Raw genomic sequence first — 13,236 nt, forward strand, 5'->3', positions numbered from 1 at the left:
ACATACAAAAATAATAATATAATGTTTAAAGCAAAGAATACTCGTAAAAGAGAATTTTTAAAATAAATAAATTATATAATAAAACAAAACGAAAATATACAAACAGAGATGTAGCTAAAACCATGAAATCAACAAAATTATTCAAAGTAATATTCTAAGATAATATGTCAAAAAAAAGTATGGTAAATAATTCATAAAAATACAAAAATAGGAATTAAGGAACCTAATTGGAATAAAAAACAATATCAGAGGGACAATTTATAAATAAATCGGATTATTAAAATAGAATTTAGGACTAGAACAAAGCGCGCTCAAAAAAATGAGGATTAAAAATGAAAATGTCCCAAATCCTAAAGCACAGTGTTTAAACGCGGATTTATTTGAAACAAAACGCAAATTACATGGGCAAATTTAAAAACATAGAAATGTAAATAAGACTTAATCAAATGTTAGCGCAAAAGGGGAAGGACCATTTGCGAAATAGCTTGCAGCTCAACTCAAGAGCAAGGTAACGCGCGCTCTTTCGTTCAGTAGCTAGGGCTTTGCGCGCTCATGTCCCTCTCTTTCTGAGAGATGAATTGAAGAGGCACCATCCATCCAACAAGCAGGCTAGAGTCTCGGACGGCCACCCTGCGAGAAGGTTTAAGAATCCTTAGAGCTTCCTGCTATCTCTTCCCTCTGACGAAGAAGTTAAAAGAAGAGACTAAGTAGCATCCATTGCCTGGCCTATGATATTATGATATATGGATCACCTTTCGAAGTCGACAAAGGTTAGTTCATCACATAAGTACGCTCTCGAATGATCAACCTCTTTCGTCAGGTGTAACACATTCAATCAAGGTCAAAGTTTCCTCTTTATTGCTTGACTGAACCCTCCAGTCACGATCAACAGAGAGAGATTCATGGTCGGGGAGGAGAAGGCCTGATCGTACATGGGTCGGGTCATCAGGTTTCTTCATGAAATGACGTCGTTTCAATGCCAACACTCTAGGCATAAAACGGCGCCATTTTGAATATGTATGTAAACTAAAACTTTGCCCTAAAACATTCATTTGGCTGATTGTTCTTCCAAAACAGATTTCAAACCCCCCCCCTTTTTTTTTTACTCCTCAACCCCTCTGCCTTCTCAGTCGACTGTTGGGTTTCACCGGTGCATAATACGCCTCCACCACCACCGAGGCTCTAATAGGATCCGCAAGGATCCGTTCGTCTTCGGACCGGAGAAGCAAACGATCAGCAACACCAAAGCAAGGTAGAAATCCTCCCCTTTTACGTATTTATGCGATAGATTCAAAAATTAAAAAAAAAACAGCAAATGAACAAAAAATGAAACACCTTTTCCAATGTTTCTTTGGCTAATCGTCTCTGTATATATTTTTTGTATCTCTATCACCTTTTTTTAGAGGAAGTCCCCTTTTACAATCGAAAATCTTTATGGCTTTATAGCCGAAAATAAAAAGAAAAATACAACAAATTTCTTTGCTATTGTTTTTCTCTCTGTTGTGCTGTCTTTTTTGCATTTGTGCGCAGGTACGAATGTACGGAGCTTGGTGGTCGTATGGTGCTGCGCTGGCGGTGAGGAGGAAGGGCTGCTTGGTGGCTACTGCGGCGCCCAGCAGAAACCCTAAGGTTCTGAATGCTTAACGTTTTTGGGCTTGTCGGGCCGTGTAACTTTGGGCTAGGTTTTAGGTTTTTTGGGCCTTATTGGATTGATGTCACTGGATTTTGTAACTGGATTTAGCTGTTAAGGGACTGTTTTGAAATTGGACCTTATGTTTTATTTGATTTTATTATTGTTTTCTGGTTGTTGGGCCCAGGCGGATTTGGCCCATTACAGATATTACATTTTCGCTTTATAAGGGAACTGTTAGCTATTAATCCATTATCAACAGAGTGTTGATGGATATCTGCAAGATTTGCACAACACTGACTACTATGCAGCTCTTGTATTTGCTCCATCTCTTCCAAATCTCTCTCATATACTATTCTAACACCGCACTAATTCACCTTAACACTATATTTATCTTTGAATTTGAGAAATTAGCTACGCTCGGCAGCCCAAGACCGAGCAACATGCTCAACTTGGAAGGCAATATAACCACATAATGTTTGGGTTTATGCTATAATAATATACAAAATAATCGTTTTGTCAATATGAGAATTACTTTTTATAGTTAATGCAAAATTTTGGGAGGAAAATCTCGAATAAATAAACGGAACACGAACAACAATTTAAACAAAAAGAAAAGAAACAATAAAATATGGCTTCAAGGCATGTATCAAGCCACTATTCTTAAGATTCTACTAGCCTCCACGTTTTGCATTAACAAAAATAGTTCACTAAGCACTGAGCAAAGTATAACAAGAAAATCAATTTTTATAAAGAAAATCAATTTTTATAAAGAACTTCTACAATACTTTTTTAAAGGAACTCTCATGTCTTTTCGTAGAGTTATAACTTTCAAAATATGTCTTTTCTAAATGATCACATTGTTAAGAAGACATAATTATTCAACTAATATTAGTTGTATAATTATAATTCTTTAAAAAAAATCAAGTGAGATTACACCCCTTCATTTATACTCATTAGAACACTAAAAATATTTTAAAAATATTCCAATATTCATTATAGTTTTAAGGTATACTGTTTTCTTAATGAAGTTGCAGGAAATAAATGTGTCCATAAAATTTTGGCCATGATTTTTTCCCTTTTAACTACAAAACAACGCAATCTGAATACCATTGAAGCAAGCATTGAATCACCCAAAACTACATTATAGGCATCTAATGGTATGTTATATCCAATATGTCTTATATTATTCTTATTTAATATTTGTTATATAAACATATGAATATAATTAATCCTCCAAATATATAAACAACAATTTTAAAGGTTTAAATATCGCATTTAACACATAACTTGGTGTTTGACAATCTCAAACAAAAATTAAAATGCCGTTTTACTTAGCAGTCTGATGGAAAAGGTAAAAGACAATTATGATCCAAACCTTGTGAAAGGATTTGCAGCTTATTAGCTGCTTCATGGAGCAATCAAACTTCCTCCACCTTTTGTCTCAAGCTAATTATATTTCTTCAATCTGCATGCGATGATAAAATTCAATTATATAAGAAACAAAAAATTAAATGAATAATATTTTGAAGAGTACAGAAGACTATGTTATCTGAATTTGGGATATGCGTAGAATACTACAAGTTTGTGTTCATCATGTATATGTTCAAAAATTTTAAGTTAATTAGATATATTTGGAAGATTATATCTCATTTCTTGTGAAATAAAAATATCAAAAATGAACACTTTAAATGAAATAAAAATTATAAATAATACCGTAAATTAAAAAAGTTTTAAAGAAAGAATTAATAGGATAAGGCCAATGAAGTAATTTACCACAATTAATGCATCTTCCCAGTCTGCTCATTATACAATTGAAAATTTTTTGCATCCATTTTTGTTGCCGCCCTTCATCCATCTCCTCATAGATATTACGTTTTCGTTTTATAAGGGAACTGTTAGCTATTGATCCATCATCAGCACAGTCTTGCTGGATATCTTCAAAATTTGCACAACACTGACTACTATGCAGCTCTTGTATTTGTTCCATCTCTTCCAAATCGCTCTCATATTCCATCTCTTCCAAATCGCTCTCATACACTATTCTAACACCGCATTTCTTCACCCATACACTACGTTTATGTCCGAAAGATAGCCAAAGTTGATAGTATTCATGATCGAAGCAATCTGTTGCCCATAAATTCTTGGTTTCATCATGTTCACCACATTTGTCTTCCAAGGAAATTGGAAACAAAATGTCACGCGAAAAATAACGAATTAAAATGTGCTCTTTCATTACAGGCTGCTCAAAATGCTCATTTACAATCCAGCCACACCAATTGACTTTGCGAATATTTCTACCCTGGAACATATATTCAGTCCAATTGGCATATCTAGAATATCTATCAAGGATAACAGCTTGACACATGAGTCCCTCATCCTCTGAAGCATCATAACTGACAAAAATGCAGCACAAAGCAACTCCCATCCATTGATTATCACTCAGAACTTCCAGAGGCAAATCTATCATAATCGTAGAGCCACCTATTTGTTGACTAAACCATTCTGGGATTTCACTTCCAGGTATAATAACATTAAACATTTTTCTTGAATTTCCAAATACCTGCAAAATAAATCTCTGGTTGTTTGGTAACTAACACCATGAATAATTATGAGACTGAAAGAAACAAAGAAATTAACGAACCTTAAGATGTTCTTTCAACAGTGTTAATGCATTGATGTTCTCAGCCAATTTGTAGCAGTTAATACCTAAAATCTGTCTCATATCCATTGAATTGCAAACTTTTGATGGATTTGCAACTATTTCCAGAGAAGTACAACCATTTATTGTTACACTTTGTATACTTGTTGGAAGCTCAGGCAACGATTTAAGCGCCCTGCAACCTGACAATTCAAGAGTTTCAAGCTTGGAAAGACGAATAAGAGACGACGGTATGCTGATGAAATTGTTACCACTAAGGTCAAGTCTCTCCAAAGAGGATAGGTGAGAAATATCACTAGGAATATCTCCTTCACAAAGATTGCAGTCCCTTAAATTCAGCTTTGTTAATGAACTCAAACCTAACAACGAATGCACCATAGGAGCCATGGAATTTGTCCTTCCTCTTTGGATTACCTTTAACAGAGAAGGCAGATATTTTTGTAACTTGGAAGAAGGTCCCTTGCTCCCATTAAAAGATAGAACTTTATAACAACGAGAAAGATTAAGAATTTTTAAACTTCTGCACCCACCTATGCTGCTTGGGAGACTCACAAGGTTCCTACAACCTTTCAAATTTAACAAAACAAGACTGCTCAGATTTCCAATTGAAAAAGGTACCTCTTTAATGCATGTCCCATCTAAATAAAGCTCTAGCAGACATTCCATTTTGCCATCAATCTCTGAAAAGCTTTCAAGATTTGAGCAACCTGAAAGAATTAACTTTTCAAGATATTTCATTCCAATTTTGGTTGGAAAACTCCTAAGACTTTTGCAGCCTCTTACATTCAAAACCTTAAGCCTCTTGAGAACTCCAACGGATGGATGAACATTTGCTAATCTAGTACAACCTTCCAAAACCAAAATGTCAAGATTTGGAGTCGTTGCGAAGTTTGGTGTCTTCATCAGGTTTTCGGACCCTTTGAGGTTGAGCACTTTCAACTTATATAAAAGCTGTTGAAAATAATAATAAATTAGAGATAAAAAGAGAATAACATAGGAAAGCTCATTTTTCTTGTTATTCTTTAATGTTAATAAAAATTTTATCTTTCTTCTCAAAATAAGATAGAAAACAATGACCAAATGAGTTAATTCTTACTATGTTTTCCTTCCATAGTTGTTCAATGTTGCTATAAGATAGGAGAAGTATAACAAGGTTTTCCGGTTGGAAACTTGAAGGCAATGATCTTAAAGGACATCCCATCCAATCTAAAAGCCTTAACTCATTAGAAAGATATATTAGATCACAACAATTTGATTGACAAAGGATTATGAGTAGTCTTAATCTTTTCATCTTCAAGTAGGCATCCGCGCTCAAAGTGAGAGTCTTGTTCATTTCCCTAAGTAGGACAAGAATATGGTTATAGATATATAGACCATTAGTATCTAAAAGTTATGTTGCTTCATCACTTTTTTTTTTGAAATGCCCATGACTAACACTTATATCTGATGCATATTCAGACACAGTTATGAAGATATGATATTCCAAAGAATCTCAAAAACAATGAAAATGTAAAAGAAAAAAATTGAATAGTACCAAACACACATATATAACACCTATATCCAAATTTGAATAACATAGCTTGAAAGAATTGGAGTTGATATTCACAAACTCACATTGCTAGTAGAGGTGAATCTAAGGGGCTGGCAGGGCCCCTGCTCCCCCTAAAATAGAAAATTACTATTTAAGCCCTTTAAAAATTTTTAAAATATTAAATTAGGAAAGATAAAATTACACTTTGCCCTTCTAAAATTATAAAAATTTGATATAATTCTTTAAGAATTATAAAGATATTGACTATAAAAAATTAAAATTTCATTCGCCACTCCTCAATAATTGTTCTGGCTTCGCCCTTACTGCTAGAAACCATGATATACACACAAGTGTTTGGCTAAAGAGAAAATGTAATAAAATAGATACAACCAAATGCATACATGTATGCATACATACCACTCTTTTTCCTTTTTTTATTTTTTTTCTAAATACCAAGTATTGAAGATTTTTGCCTTTTTTTTTTTACAAAAAAATAACAACAACATCAACATTATACATATATATATATGTATATTTTCGTACCTTTTATTGTCGACGATTATGCCTTCAATCATTTCTGTAGCCTAAAAATAAAAAATAAAAATAAAACATAAGACAAAAACTCATGAATTTTATATTTATAATTATCAATGCATGTTTAGAATTATTATTATTAGTTAAAATTAATAAATAAAAACTAACTAAATAAAATATTTTTCAACAAAAGTAATTCAATGAAATAAAATTATTTTTTATACCTATGGTGGAGGTTCTTTTTAAAAATATTTATAATAAAAAAATTTAAATGAGAAATTTTAGAATATACAAGACAAATGTACTCATTTTACTTCATGAATATTTAAAATAAACACTTTATTATTTTTTAAAAAATAAACACTTAATAAATATAATAGGTTATTTATGTTTTTGGTACAAAAGGTCATAGTTTTTGGGTTGAATCTCAAATTTAATAAAGTCGCATCTTAATGCTGACTGTTTGAATCAATTAAGCTAAAGTTAGAATATATATAATTTTTATGGAATGACTTACTGTGTTTTTTGTTAGCACATGATAAACATCTCTTTCTGCCCACAATCTGCAACGTTTTCCAAGTTCATCAACAGATTTTTCCCTAACAATTTTTCTTCCCATTTCTTGTAGCAAGTCATGCATCCACAATCTGTTGTCTTTATTAACTCTTAGTAGAGATTTCTTAATGAGAACATCAATTCCAATATCCGGAAAAAACTCACAACCATCTAGTACTTTTATTACAAAATCTTTCTCCTCCCCATTAAAGAAGCAAGCTATATCTAGAAATATGTTTTGCTCAGTTTGGTCCAATCCATCAAAGCTTATTTGAAGTCTCTCAATAATTTCTTTGTTGGAATCTCTTTCACTCTATCACACAAAAAGGAACCCAAAACATCAAGAGCTAAGGGAAGACCTCCGGCATATTTTAAAACTTGTTTAGAAAGCTCACTAAAATCATTTTCTAGCCTTGTCTCACTATTAAAAGCTTTCAAATTGAATAGTTGAAGTGCATCATTTCAAGTACTTTGAAGTACTATGCTTAACACACTCAATCTAAAGTGCATAGCAAAGGGAGTATTCACCGCTTTAGCTTTGTCCATACTAAACCTTTGAAGTACTTTCTCAATGTACCTCTCCTGTGATAACCATAATTTCTTGGCCTTTCTATCACGTGTCAGTCTTATGCCAAGAATTTGCTTTGCTGGCCCCAAATCCTTCATTGCAAAGGATTTACTCAACTCTTGTTTCAACTTCTTAATTCTAGAAGCATTCTGACCAACAATAAGCATATCATCAACATTGAGCAAAAGAATAATAAAATCATCACCAGAGAATCTCTTAACAAACACACAATGATCAGAAGTAGTCTTCTTGTAGCCTTGCTCCCCCATAACAGACTCAAACTTCTTGTACCATTGCCTTGGAGCTTGCTTCAAACCATACAAGCTCTTCTTCAATCTGCACACATAGTCCTCTTTCCCTTGTGCAACAAAACCCTCTGGCTGCTCCATGTAAAGCTCTTCTTCCAAGTCACCATGAAGAAAAGCAGTTTTCACATCCATTTGTTCAACCTCTAGGTCATAACAAGCTACCAAACTCAGTATAGTTCTGATAGAGGACATCTTCACAACCGGAGAAAATATTTCTTCAAAATCAACCCCTTTTTTCTGAGTATAACCCTTGACGACCAATCTAGCTTTGTATCGTGGAGATGAAGACTTCTCTTCTTGCTTCAACCTGTAAACCCACCGATTATTCAAAGCTCTTTTGCCCTTAGGCAGTTTCACCAATTCAAAAGTATGGTTCTCATGCAAGGATTGAAGTTCGTCTTTCATCGCTTCAACCCACTGATCTTTGCATTCACTCTCCATAGCCTCTTCATAACATTCAGGTTCTCCCCCGTCAGTCAAAAGAACATATTCATCAGGAGAATACCTGACAGAAGATCGTCGATCTCTGGAAGACCTTCGAAGTGGAACTGCTGGTGGAGCTATAGGTGCTTGTTGTTGATCATTCACAACATCATCCATGGGAGTATCAAAGTCACCTATAGTCTGATGGTCACCACTAACATCACCATGCACATCATCCTGGATAGGATCTGGTGAAGAGTCTAGGGGAACCGGATTCACATCAATCAAGTCACCACTACCTTGTGAATCCACTTTCTCCGTCTTATCAATGTCATCAGTGGTCTGATCCTCAATAAAGACAACATCTCTGCTTCTCACGAGTTTTTTCTGAACTGGATCATAGAGTCTATAACCAAACTCACCATCTAGACCATAACCAATAAAAATGCATTGTCGAGCCTTGGCATCCAACTTGGATCTTTCATCCTTTGGAACATGAACAAATGCTTTACAGCCGAACACACGTAGGTGATCATATGACACGTCTTTACCAAACCAAACTCTATCTGGCACATCACCTTTCAAAGGAACACTAGGAGACAGATTTATCACATGTGTCACTGTATTCAAAGCTTCAGCCCAAAACGATCTTGGTAACTTTGCATCTGACAACAAACATCTGACTCTCTCAATCAATGTTCGGTTCATTCTTTCAGCTAACCCATTTAACTGTGGAGTCTTTGGTGGTGTTCTCTGATGTCTGATTCCCTGTCGCAGACAATACTCATGAAACGACCCTGTGTACTCGCCACCATTATCAGTACGAATGCACTTCAACTTCTTCCCAGTTTCCTTTTCAACTGATGCTTGAAACTGTTTAAACACCTCAAAGACTTGATTTTTAGACTTCAAAGTGTAAACCCATAGCTTTCTTGAACAATCATCAATGAAAGTCACAAAGTAAAGTGCACCACCATGTGATCTTACTTTTATCGGACCACAAACATCTGAATGGACCAACTCTAGCAACTCTGATTTCCTATGAGGAGGATGGCTTCTAAATGAAACTCTTTTCTGCTTTCCTGCTAGACAATGAGCACAATTCTTCAGTGTAGCATTCTTTAAACCCGAAAGTTGATTCTTCTTCGCTAAACAGCTAAGCCCCTTCTCACTCATGTGACTAAGTCGTTTATGCCACAACTCAGTTGAGTTGTCATTCAGTGTCACATTCACCGTCTCTCGAGAAGTCAAAGCTTGCATCAAGTACAAATTTGAGCTCTTCTTTCCTCGAGCCACAACCAAGGAGCCTTTAGTCAGCTTCCACTGCCCTTCACTGAAGGTGTTACAGAATCCCTCATCATCAAGTTTTCCTGCAGAAATCAAATTCAAACGGACATCCGGTGCATGTCTGACATCCTTGAGAGTTAACTTTGTTCCATTGTTACTTACCAAGCTAACATCTCCCATACCAATAACCGAAACCAAACCATATTACCCATCTTCAATACCCCAAAATCACCAGGAGTATAAGATGTGAAGAATTCCTTCCTCGACGTGACATGAAGTGATACACCAGTACCAATCACCCAACTAGTCTCGTCGCATGCTAGGTTGACCAAATTCTCATCACAAATAACTAACAGATCTTCACGAGTAACAGTAGTAACACGCTCGGATTTTTTATCGTCATTCTGATCGTGTTTATCACCACCACCTTTGTTCTCTTTCTTCCACTTGAAGCAATATTTCTTGATATGACCTTTCTTACCACAATGATGACACTCAAGATTCTTGTATCTCGATCTTGACTTGCTTCAGCTTTTATCTCTACCCTTTCCATCTTTGTCTCTGTTTCTCCCTCTGTTCTCGATAACCAACACCTCGGACTGTGATGTAGAACCCTGAGATCTTCTTCTAACCTCTTCATTCAACACACCACTCTTAGCCAAATCCAAAGTAATAATACCCTGTGGGGCAGAATTAATGAGTGAGACTCGAAAGGTCTCCCAAGAGTCTGGTAGAGTAGCAAGCAACCAAAGTCCTAAAATCTCGTCATCAAATTTGACACCCATACCAAGCAACTGATTCATCACACTCTGAAATTCACTAACATGGTCAGCTATAGACATTCCTTCTTTATATTTCAGCACCATCATTTTCTTCAGCAAAAACAACTTGTTATTGCCCGACCTCGAAGCATACAAGCTTTCAAGCTTCTCCTACAATGTTCGAGCATGTGTCTCTTGATCAATGTGGTTGTAAACATTTTCTTCAACAAATTGCCGAATAAAGCCACACACTTGTTGATGCTCAAATTCCCATTCTTCTTCACTTTTCGAATCGGGTTTTTGAGTAGTAAAGACCGGAAGATGCAAAGCCTTCACAAACAACAAGTCATTCATTTTATTCCGCTAAAGTTGATAATTTGTGCCATTCAACATAATCATCTTGCTCGTATTAATTTCCATAATTATCTAACACAATAACCAAGCTCTGATACCAGTTTGTTGGGAAGAAACCGAACAACCGAAACAAAGCGAAAGCACAACCGATGTTCTTTCTCTCCTTATAACTCCTGTCAAAAATTATGGCAAGCACAATAGCACAAGATATGTTCTCTAGCAACCTTAATCAACCACAAATCAACTAATGCAACCACAACAAAAATAAATAGAGACACAGATATTTTTACGTGGAAAACCCCTTTAAATCAAGGGTAAAAACCACGGGACTTTAGAGTCCGATAAAGAGCTCCACTATCATCAAATGTTCGGCTACAAGATCACAATATCAAGCCTACAACAAGCATTCAACTCCGACAAGGCTAACAATATGTAATCTTTAGCAAAAGAGAGCAAAATGAGAGAACATCACCAAAAATGTAGCTGCTGAAAAATGGCTATTTCTGACGCTACAAGTCTCGGATGAAAAATCCGACCGTACAAAGTCAAGAACCCCTTATCACCTAGCTGCTGTCCAAAAATCAGCTCAATCGAACCGCGGATGGACCTTCGATCGAAGAGTTGATCACTGCTGCACCAAACTTGAAAAACTGAAATTTTCTTCTCTCTTTCTCTCTGTTTTAATTTGAGTTTTTTTTTTTGTTTAGCTCTACAAAAATTTCTGCCCACATCACCCGTTAAAAGCCCCCCAAAAATGGCTTTTGACAAAACCAAAAAGAGACAATAAAATGTGGTAGAAATTATGGGTTTCCCACATAGTGGGACCCACACCTAATAGAAATATCACTAGGAATATCTCCTCATAAAAGATTGCAGTCCCTTCAACTTAGACTTGCTAATGAACTCAAACCAAAAAACGAAGGCAACATCAAAGCCATAGAATTTGTCCTTCCTCTTTGGCTTACCTTGAAAATGGAACACAGATGTTGTTGTAACTTAGATGAAGGTCCCTTGCTCCCATTAGAAGACAAAACTTCAAGATTTTTAAATTGAAAAAAGAAGGGTGGTGGTTTCGATATGGTTGTTCAACTTAAGTCAAGCTCCTCTAAGAATTCTACTTAGAATTTGTCCCTATGCTCCCTGGGAGACTCGCGAGGGTACTGCAATCTTTCAGATTTAACAAAACAAGTTTCTCGAGGTTTCGAATTGAAGAAGGAAGTTCTTGAATGCCTGTCTCAGCTAAATAGTGCTCCAACAAACCTTCCATTTTGCTATTAATCTCTGGAAACTTTAGCAATTTTAGGCAGCCTGACAAAATGAATGTTTCAACAGATTCCATTCTAATTTTGATTGGAAGAGTCCCAAGGCTTTTGCAGCCCCTTGAATTCAAGACTTTTAGCCTCTCAAGCTCTCCAATGGATGGATGAACATCTACAACTTTAAATATTGTACATGAATAACATAGTTTTATCGTTTAGATCTTAAATTTCAAAATTCAAAAAATACGATGATTAAAATTGACTAATTTAAAATGTAAAAAGACCACAATTGACCAAATTATAGTATAGGATTATATCCACAACCTACACAAAATATAAGAACTAATAGAAAATTTTGACCAAATGATATATATACACATGAACCTATTAATATTTGTAGGGTAAACTACAAAGATAGTCACCCAATTATAATTTTTTTATTTTAAGCACCCAAAATAAAAAAAATTATAATTTAAGCACTCACGTTATATACTTAGATCATTTTGGTCACTCCAAATAAAAGCACAAATGGGGAGCTGAAGTTAAAAAATCGATATAGTAATAAATTTAGCTCTCAACGTTTACATATTATATCAATTTAGTCGTAATTTAAAAAATATTAACCCTCAAAATTTACAAATATCCTCAATTTGATCCTAATTCTAGGGAATTCAAAGAAATATAAAGAAATACATAAATATTTTCAAAAAATATAGTAAGAAATTTAAATATATGTTAATATTAATATTAATATAAAAACCGTAGAGATTCAGAATTTTTATACACCCACCTATGCCGCTTGGGAGACTCACAATGTAGGTCTCCTATGGATATACATATAAGATTTTCTCTTATATAAAAATATAGAATGCAGTACATAAAAAAAAGAAAATAAAGAATTCATTGAACTTTACATGTTTCAATTATGTTTAAAAAGAAGAAAAATAAAATGAATAAAATTCTAACCAGTACAAATTGAAAAATCTTTTCACCCGTTTTGGTTGTTACCCTGCTTCATCCTCTGTTTCTTCATAAACATGTTCAAATTCTGCACAACTTTGATTGTTACATTGCTTACGTGGTCCTTCATATCTACTATTTGACAATTTCTACCATGGATAATAGCATCACAACCGATATCCTCATTGACAAAAATGCAGCAACGAGCAACTCCCATCCATTCACCATCGTTTCGAATATTAAGAGTTAGAGGTATCTTAATTGACAAGTCACAACTCTGTTTTAGAGGTATCTTAATTGACAAGTCACAACTCTGTTGCTGGCTAAACCATTCTGGGATTTCACTCTCAGATATAATGATATCAAATATTTTTCTTGAGTTTGCGGATACCTGGAAAAGAAAA

General features: G+C 34.8%; 1 long non-coding RNA gene across 1 annotated transcript; it reads left to right on the forward strand.

Moving 5' to 3' along the window:
• Positions 1 to 463: 463 nt before the first annotated feature.
• On the forward strand, positions 464 to 1,906 carry LOC107960853 (uncharacterized). The gene is made up of 2 exons (XR_001701173.2): positions 464 to 1,252; positions 1,531 to 1,906. It is a non-coding gene; the product is annotated as an uncharacterized lncRNA (long non-coding RNA).
• The last annotated feature ends 11,330 nt before the right edge of the window (positions 1,907 to 13,236 follow it).

Source organism: Gossypium hirsutum, chromosome A11 (genome assembly GCF_007990345.1).
Source record: "Gossypium hirsutum isolate 1008001.06 chromosome A11, Gossypium_hirsutum_v2.1, whole genome shotgun sequence".
Taxonomy (NCBI): domain Eukaryota; kingdom Viridiplantae; phylum Streptophyta; class Magnoliopsida; order Malvales; family Malvaceae; genus Gossypium; species Gossypium hirsutum.